Consider the following 10384-nt stretch of genomic DNA (forward strand, 5'->3'; position numbering starts at 1 on the left):
TTTACAAAGTATTACTGTAGGTGATTCTTCCTCACCAATGGCTTCTGGCTGGGCTTCAGCTCTTTTGGCCTCCATTCCAGAGTCAGAGATCTCATGTGGCATTTCAGGCCGTCCTTTTGGTAGAGGTGTTCTGTTCTCCTTCCGTATACTTGGGCTCTCCGATGGCATACTCGCCAAGCTGGCTGCTTCTGTCGATGGCTCCTGATGTTTAGGTGGTCCACATGTTTTCTTTGTACTGTGTCTCCAACTTTTACTACGTAAGACTCTGGCCTGTTTTGAAAGGAATTGTTTCTGGTGTCCATTGGGGCTGCTTCCAAACTTTTGCACCAAGACCATGTCTCCCTCCAAAAAGGCTCTACTCACTTTTATTTTATCATGGCCTCATGTTTGGGCTTCTTGCTTCTCTTCCACGCTTCTATTTAAGTTTGGGAATGTAAGGCTTAGCCTAGTAGGCAGGTGCCCCGCCCATTACTAACTCAACAGGGCCTACACCTGTTATCACATTTGGCATGGTTTTTATAACAGAAGAGAAAACATGCCAGTTTGGTATCTACAGATCTCCTGGTCTGTTTGTTCATTCCTCTTTCAAAAATTTGGGCAGCATGTTCCTTTAGTCCGTTCAATGATGGGTGCAGATATGTTGTATTCCATTTGTTTCTGTAAATGTCTTAAATTCCCTACTGGTAAATGGGATTCTGTTATCCATCATGAAAACTTCTGGGTTCCCATGAGTATTAAAAGAATATCATAATTTCTCTATTGTGTTTTACAATGTGGTGGACATCACCTGGTGCACCTCCATCTGCTTAGAATTGGCGTCAATTAACAACAAAAACATGGAGCCCACAAATGGTCTTGCAAAGTCAGCATGTACCCTCTGGATTTCCTGACCATTCCCAGGGATGTAGGGCAGCTGTGGTGCCTTCTGGTTTTCCTGGTACATTCTATGGCATCTACTTATCTGCATTCCTTTTTTTTGTTTGTTATTTGCTCTGTGGTACATATAGTCTGTACTGAAATGGGAAAATAGTTCAATTACTGAGACTGTACTTGGATGACTGGGCACCGATAGGCAAAATACACAGCAAATATGCTCCTGCAAAGCTCTGAAGGTCTGTGCATGAGTGTGTTCTGTTCAGCAGGAGAGGGCTATACACTTTGGCCTTTCATCAGGCAGATGTTTTCCCATGACTCCTCACAGCTTTCTACAATAAATATTTTGATTTTTTGCCAACAGCTATGAATAAACAGTTCTGAAGTTTGCAGACACACTTTCAACAGAATACTCAGTCACATCTTCTGCAAGCAACAGACTTTCAGGGTAGGACCCTCCCCTTATTCTGTGCACATATTTTCCCCTCCAATTTTCTCTCTTCCTCTCCTGAAACAGCAGACAGGTCTGCACCTACACGATTGGACTTTGTTCTCCACCGTAAAGATTCAACGTTGAGTTTCAACAAGCGATACTCGGCAAGAAATAGCATCACAGCTGTGTCCACTGTTCTTCTCATCTGACATTCATCTTATGTCTTCCAGCAAGGGTCACTGAACAGTATAGGCCTGAACTGCTCAACCTCTTTTCATAAGACAAGTCCCTCATCTCTGGAAGCAATCTAATGAACGTCCTCTGAACTGCCTCTATTGCCACTCCACCCTTTCTGAAATAAAGGGACTGAACTACACACAGTACTCTAGATGCAATCTCAAAAATGCCTTGATTAGTTGTAGCAACACTCCTTTAATTTTATACTCTGTCCCTTTCGCTGTAAATGCCGAAATTCTATTTGCTTTCCTCATTTCCTGCTACCTGCACACCAGATTTCTGTGACTTATGCACGAGGAGACCCAGATCCCTCTGCACTGAAGCACCCCAAATCTCTCTCCATTTGCCTTTTCACTTTTCTAACCAAAATGGATAACCTCATATTTATCCACCTTATACTCCATCTGCCAGCAATCTATATCTATTTGTAAATTTCTTATTTCCCAACTACTTTAGTATCATCTGCAAATTTAGCAACAGTATCTTCCATCCCTGTATCCAAGTATGTCCACACATATATGGTTTAAGTTGCTTGGCCATGATAAATTGCCTTAATGTCAGAGGGATTAGCAGGGTAAATATGATTCACCATCAGGAGTCACCTTGCTCGTCTATCCAAGGGTGTGAACGGCTGGCTTATGACATTACAGCTTCCGCCACAGAAGTCAAGCCACCCTGATCAGCACCTATGTCCCCACAATGAACAACCCAGACAAGATGAACGACAAGTTCTATGAAGAACTCGGCACCCTATTATCAGCAGTGAGCAGTACCAACAAGCTGATCTTGCTTGGCGATTTCAATGCAAGAGTAGGGTGTGACTCTGCAATCTGGCAGGGAGCCATTGGGAGGCATGGAGTGGGCAAGTGTAACAGAAACGGCCTACTCTTAATGAAGACCTGTGCAGCACACGTACTCCTCATCACCAACACAACCTTCCGTCTGCCCACCCGTAACAAGACCTCCTGGATGCACCCCCACTCTAAGCATTGGCATTTTATCGACTCTGTCATTGTCAGGAGAAAAGACAGGCAGGATGTCAGAATGACCAAGGCCATGTGTGGTGCTGACTGCAGGACAGATCACAGGCTCATTGTCTCCAAAATGAGGCTCCGCATCAGACCCAAGAGGCGACCGCAAGAAAGCAAGGTTATGAAAAGAATCAATACAGCCAAGCTAAAGAACCCCAGCATAGCTTCAGCACTGACTGAAGACTTAGTAATCAAGCTTGCTGACCTACACTTTGCAGGCAGCGCTAAGGACGACTGGGAACGCTTCAGGGATGCTGTCCATTCATCTGCACTGAAGATGCTCGGGCCCTCTACCCCCAAGCAGCATGACTGGTTCGATGAGAACGATGACGAGATACAGGCTCTACTTGTTGAAAAGCACCGTCTTCATCAGGCCTGTCAGAATGAAGCATCATCAGCTGCCAAGAAAAATGCTTTCATCAGTGCTCGCAGGACTACGCAGAATAAACTGCGTAAAATGCAGGATGCCTGGCTGAGCACCAAGGCAGAGGAAATACAGGGATACACCGACAGAAACGACTTGAAATGATTCTATGAAGCCCTCAACACTCTCTATGGATCTCAATCTCTTAGGAGTTCCCCGCTCCTGACTACAGATGGTACAACTCTCATTACAGAGAGGGTTCAGATCCTGCAGAGATGGGCTGAACACTTTGAAGCCGTCTTCAATCAATTGTCATTTATTAACGATGAGGCAATAGACGGAATTCCGCAGGTTGATATCAACAGTGCCATGGATGACCCGCCGGCAGTGGCAGAAGTCACAAAAGCTGTCAGCCAGCTATCCAGTGGCAAAGCCCCAGGGGCAGATGCCATACCCACAAAGCTGCTGGTCCTGTACTTATCAAGAAGCTCACTGAGTTGTTCCAGTCCTTTTGGAAGCAAGGATCCATTCCTCAGGAACTTAAAGATGCTTCTATCGTACAACTCTACAAGAGGAAAGGCAATTGGTAAGCATGTGACAATCAAAGAGGGCTCTCGCTGCTCTCCATCACAAGAGTCCTGCCAAATCGTCCAGTCACTCATTTGGAGCTGGGTCTGCTTCCAGAGTCACAGTGTGGCTTCCGCAAAGGTCGTGGGACAACTGACATTGTTTTTGCTGCGCGCCAACTTCAGAAGTGTCAGGAGCAGAATTGCAAGCTCTACATAACTTCTGTTGACCTCGTGAAAGCCTTCCACACTGTCAGCCAACAAGGTCTGTGGAAGATCATGTCAAAGTTTGGCTGCCCCCCCAAATTCACTCAGATGGTACGCCAGTTCCATGATGGCCAGAGTACTGGATGGCGTAGAATCCTCTGAGGCATTCCCAGTCACCAATGGTGTCAAACAGGACTGTGTGCTCGCATCCACACTGTTCAGCATAATGTTTATTGCCATGTTGAATGATGCCTTCCAGGACTGTGTTGCTGGAATCAGCCTCAAGTACAAAGTGGATGGGACGCTCTTTAACCTGAGGCGACTTCAAGCTATTGCCAAAGTGAAGGAGATTGTTCTGAGAGACTTCCTCTTTGCCGATGACTGCACCCTGTATACTGGCTCACAGCCAGAGATGCAAGTCAGTATGGACAAATTTTCCATGGCTTGTGTCAACTTTGGACTCACCATCAACATTAAAAAGACCGAAGTCATGCACCAGCCTGCCCCTCATGCACCATGCACAGAACCCATAATCACAATCGAAGGGCAGAAACTACAGGCAGTGGACCAGTTTTCTTATTTTGGCAGCACCCTCTCCCAAGCACTGAGTATTGATACAGAAGTTAACTGCAGAATAGCAAAGGCAAGTTCTGCTTTCGATAGACTGCGCTCCACTGCATGGAAACGTCAAGGAATCAGCCCAGCAACAAAACTGAAGGTCCACAGTGCCGTGGTACTCGCTATCCTTCTGTATGCCTGTGAAATGTGGGCTGTGTATCGAAGGCATGCAAGACAGCTCAATCATTTCCACATGACTTGTCTTCGCAGAATATTACGCATCAGGTGGCAAGACAATGTACCAGATGCTAAAGTTCTCTCCAGAACAAGTCTACCATCAGTCTACACACTGCTGATGAGAGCGCAGGCCCGGTGGGCAGGTCATGTCACCCGTATGCCAGACAAGCACATACCCAAGCAGCTCCTTTTTGGAGAACTCTCTGCTGGAAGACGCTTGCAGGGAGGGCAGAAGAAATGTTACAAAGACACACTCAAGGCCTCCCTGAAGTTGGCTGACATAGACATGACCACCTGGGAAATGCTGGCACAAAACCTGGTGCTGCCTCATTCACAAAGGCTGTCAAACTTACGACGCAAGGTGCACTGCTGAAGCACAACTTAAGCGTGAGCTGCGCAAGTCCAGAGCCACCAGTGCAACAACTCCAGTGCTTGCACAAGTCTGTCCAATATGTGCCAGGACACTCCGTGCCCAAATTGGCCTGATCAATCATCTTCGGACACATCGCATCCAACCTCAAAATGACAAATGGTGTCGAGGTCCTCGTCGACGACGATGGACAAACAACAACAACTTTAGTGTCATCTGCAAATTCAGCTACAGCATCTTCCATCCCTGTGTCCAAGTATGTCCATATATGTGGTTTAGGTTGATTGGCCACAATAAATTGCCTTAATGTCAGAGGGATTAGCAGGGTAAATATGTGGGGTTACAGGAGTAGGACAGAATCTAGGTGGGATTGTTGTTAATGCAGGCTTGATGGGTCACATGGCCTCCTCCTGCATTGTAAATTCTATGATTCAGTCATTAATACAGATTGTAAATAGTTGGGGCCTGAGAACCAAACCCGAAGACACCTCACCAGTTACATCATGCCAACCAGAAAATGACCCATTTATCCACACTATCTGCAATCTGTCAGTCAGCCAGTCTTCTATTCAACCTAATAAATTACCTCTAACCCCATGTGATCCTACTTTATACATTAACCTTCTGGGCAGCACTTTATGGGCACAATTTTACCATTTTCATTCCAAGTGCTGAATCTGGGCACAATTCAGATCTGACTTGTAAATCTGCTTTCAGGCACAGTGGGCCCCCTGCCCCTGCCTCCCCCACCAGAGATCCATCTGGCCACCCCCCACCAGAGATCCACCTGGCCTCCCCCCCACCAGAGATCTGTCTGGCCTCCCCCGACCTCTCCCCTCCCCCACCAGCGATCCATCTGGCATCCTCCCAGTACATTTCACGTACTCACAGCCGAGTATTTTGACTCGTGAAGCTAGTTAACTCATCAAGTGCTTGTGCACTATTATAGCTGTGGAATCCCTTCTCTCTGCCGCCTGTACTTGCAAAATCCATTGAGGTACATATCCAGGCCTTTATTGAAGTTGTGTAATGAAACATACAGGTGCGTGTACCAATCACCGTTGCTTGATTCAACAATCTTGGCATTTGTGTTTAGCAACAGCCAACTTACCAAGAGCTGCATTTCCAAGTTTAGAAGATATTTTGTGAAATGATGATAAGATAATTTCTACTTCTTCTGAACTTGGTGGAGGGAAAAAAAACATTCATGGCAAGTGAAATATAATCTAAGTAGCATTTATAACAAGAACGATCAGAATTAGAAATGTGATGGGATAGAATTAACTCCCTCCTCACCCAACAATGATCTGGCCTCCCCCCCAGCAGAGATGCATCTGACCCACCTCCTCCACCAGACAACAATCCCTCCCTCCCCGCGCCATATGAACAAAGAAAATTACAGCACAGGAACATGCCCTTTGGCCCTCCTAACTTGCATCAACAATGCTGCCCGACTTGACTAAAACCCCCGACCTTTCTGGGGGCCGTATCCCTCTATTCCCATCCCATTCATGTACTTGTCAAGATGTCCCTAAAAAATCGCTACCATATCTGCTTCCACTACGTCCCCCGGCACCCACTGCTCTCTCTGTAAAAAATCTGCCTCATATCTCCTTTAAACCCCTCGCACCTTAAATCGAATCCCTGAGTAATTGACTCTTCCGCCCTGAGAAAATGCTTCTGATTATCTAGTTTCCCTCCTCCCTCCTCCCCCAGCCAGACAACGATCTGGTCTCCCTCCTTCCTCCCCCTCCCACCAGACAACAATCTGGCCTCCTTCCCTCCTCCCGCAGTCTACCACCCCACCAGAAAATGATCCATCGCCCTCTTCCCTTCCCCCACCATTGATCTGAATCAGAGAGCCGTTGGAAGCTCTGAACTTACCTCTTCAGCAGCTGGAGCGCCCAAAACAGACCTTTGCCGAGCATGTCTGTTTCGCACTGAATCTGGATGTGCAAACGCGATGGTAAAGGGGGAAATGCTGATAAACTTGGACAGGCAGTTCATTAATTCAATTTAAATGCATGCAAATGCATTTAAATCGCCATTGTGCCCATTTCGGGCACAAATTGGATCGCGGCTATTTTCAGGCCTCGATAAATTGGGCAGCTGCGTGGACGTGGGCGCAGATCGCATTAATGGCCTCACGCCTGACTTTGCCATGTTTTCACGCCTAAAAACAGGCGCAACGGAATGGTAAAATTGAGCCCTATCAAACTTCCATGAGTCCAGAAATGCTACATCCACAGTATTCCAGTTTCACACTTGGCTTGTTACATTTTCAAAGAACTCTAGCAAATTAGTTAAACGTGATTTACCCTTGATAAATGACTCTGTTGGAATTTGTTTTGACTATCCAAATTTCCTGTCATTGCTTTCTTAATAATAGGTTCTAACAATTTCCCAACAACAGGTATTAAACTAACTGGATTACACAGTTCTAAACAAAACAATTATACTAAGTAAGACATGTAAAACAATTTGCAATACAACTTTAACATTCAGAATTAACATGAGGTACATGTGAATTAACAGGCAAACCATGGTTGAATACATCATGCGATGTAATAAATGGAAGATGAAACCAAGACAAATTCCATGGATTTCTCAGCGATCCAACCAAATGTCAATGTCCATTATGGGTTACATAATCTTGTAAAAACTCTGTCTTGCTCACAAGGGATTTCAAGTCTTAACTTTTTAAGATCCAGCTTCTGAACTGCCTCCCAAATTCTCTCCAACTCGGACTGCCTAAAAATAACTGCACACTTCATGATGGCTACTCCAAAGGATTCACAAAACTGCACTCCCACTTTGAAGAATGGGCACAATTCCAGTTTGTTTGCCGAGGCGAGCTTAATTAAACAGATACCACCCCTAGTTTTCTGTAGTTGTTCAGCCAAATGCCAGTTTCTGGTCACCAAACATCTTTTATTGTGTACCAAGAAAGAAGCTGCCCCTGTAGCTCACAGCTTGGCAGTTCAATACCTTGGGACCCACAACAAAGGTACGGGTCAAGAACAGGTTTAAAAGATCCTGCTGAGCTTTTGGGTTTGCTCAATAAGGGAGCTCGGTGCTCCACAAAGTCCACAGGGAGATCCATCGACAATACCCTGTGACCTCCGTAATCATCGTAACAGTTTCTATGAATTCGAGTCTCCCAGCCACAGCGAAAAACGCAACCAACCTCCTCAGAAGACAAACATGGGACACAGCGGACAGAGTACCCTTTGTCGTCCAGTACTTCCCCGGAGCGGAGAAGCTACGACATCTTCTCCGGAGTTTTGAACACATCATTGATGATGACGACCATCTCGCCAGGGTCATCCCCACACCCCCACTTCTTGCTTCCAAACAACTGCACAACCTCAAACAGACCATTATCTGCAGCAAACTACCCAGCCTTCAGGAGAACAGTGACCACAACACCACACAACCCTGCCACAGCAACCTCTGCAAGACATGCTGGATCATCGACATGGATGACATCATCTCGTGAGAACACCATCCACCAGGTGCACGGCACATACTCTTGCAACTCGGCCAATACTGTCTACCTAATACGCTGCAGGAAAGGATGTCCTGAAGCATGGTACATTGGGGAGACCGCGCAGATGCTACGACAACGGATGAATGAACAACGCTCAACAATCACCAGGCAAGACTGTTCCCTCCCTGCTGGTGAACACTTCAGCGGTCACGGGCATTCAGTCTCTGATCTTCGGGTAAGCGTTCTCCAAGGCGGCCTTCACGACACATGGCAGCACAGAGTCGCTGAGCAGAGACTGATAGCCAAGTGCCGCACACGAGGACGGCCTCAACCGGGATCTGGGGTTCATGTCGCACTATCTGTACCCCCATGACTTGCCTGGCCTTGTAAAATCTCACTTACTGTCCTGTCTGGAGACAATACACATCGCTTCAAACTATGATAATGCGATCTCCACTCACATTGTCTGCATCTTTAAGACTTGAATAGCAGGTTAGCTGTAAAGACATGCATTCTAATCAATATACTGTAAACTGTGTGTGTCTTTATATGCCTTTCTCTGACCAGAACCTTCCACACACCTGACGAAGGAACATTGTTTCCGAAAGCTTGTGGGATTACTCTCAAGTAAACTGGTTGGACTTAAACCTGGTGTTGTGAGACTTCTTACGGTATTAAGAACATAAGAACATAAGAAATAGGAGCAGGAGTAGGCCATCTAGCCCTTCGAGCCTGCCCCGCCATTCAATAAGATCATGGCTGATCTGTCGTGGCTCAGTTCCACTTTCCCGCCCTCTCCCCATAACCCTTAATCCCCTCTCTTATCAAGAACCCATCAGCCCGCTTCTTAAAAATATTTAGCGAGGCAGCCTCCACCACTTCAACGGGCAGAGAATTCCAGAGATTCACCACCCTTTGAGTGAAGAAGTTCCTCCTCAACTCCGTTCTAAACTGCGTCCCCTTTATCTTGAGGCTGTGCCCCCTAGTCCTACTGTCTTTTTTGAGCGGGAAGAGTCTCTCCACCTCTATCCTATCCATCCCATTCATCATCTTATACGTCTCAATGAGATCTCCCCTCATTCTTCTAAACTCTAACGAGTACAAGCCTAGTTTATTCAGCCTCTCCTCATAGCTCAATCCCCTCAACTCTGGTATCAGCCTAGTAAACCTCCTCTGCACTCCCGCCAGGGCCAAAATATCCTTGCGCAGGTGCGGCGCCCAAAACTGCACACAGTACTCCAGCTGCGGCCTCACCAATGCCCTATACAGCTGCAGCAAGACCTCCCTACTTTTATATTCAATCCCCCTCGCTATGAAGGCCAGCATCCCATTTGCCTTCCTGACCACCTGCTGCACCTGCAAGCTCGGTTTTTGCGACTCATGCACAAGGACCCCGAGGTCCCTTTGCACCGTCGCCTGCTGCAGTTTTTCGCCACGTAAGTAATAGTCCTTCCTAACATTATTCCTACCAAAGTGGACCACCTCACACTTGCCAACATTAAATTCCATTTGCCATTTCCTGGCCCATTCGCCCAGCCTATCTAGATCCTTCTGCAGATCCTTCTGTATTGGTAAGGCCACCATTTGTCGCCATCCTTAATTACATTTGATTATGTATTACCAAATACATAATGCTTGCTGAACCACTCCAGAAGGCAGTTAAGGGTCAACAACATTGCTCTGGGCCTGGAGATACCTAGAAACCAGACCAGGCAGATTTTCAGACCATGGCAGATTTTCTTACCTTTCGGTGTCTGTGAACCAGATGTGTTTTTACAACAATTGATGGTAGTTGTCAAGGTCACCACTACTGAGACCAGTTTTCTTTCCATATTTCATCAATTGAATTTAAATTCCACCAGCTGTGATAGTGGGATTTTAACATGTAACTGTTGGGCATTAGCTTGGGCTTCTGGATTGCTGGTCCAGTGACATTATCACAATATTACCATCTCATTTTTTACATCTGGCCACATCCACAAGATAAGATAACCCAAATTGCTGCAACTTTTTAAAAT

Source organism: Carcharhinus amblyrhynchos, chromosome 34, assembly GCF_965287045.1.
Source record: "Carcharhinus amblyrhynchos chromosome 34, sCarAmb.v2.hapA, whole genome shotgun sequence".
Lineage (NCBI taxonomy): Eukaryota > Metazoa > Chordata > Chondrichthyes > Carcharhiniformes > Carcharhinidae > Carcharhinus > Carcharhinus amblyrhynchos.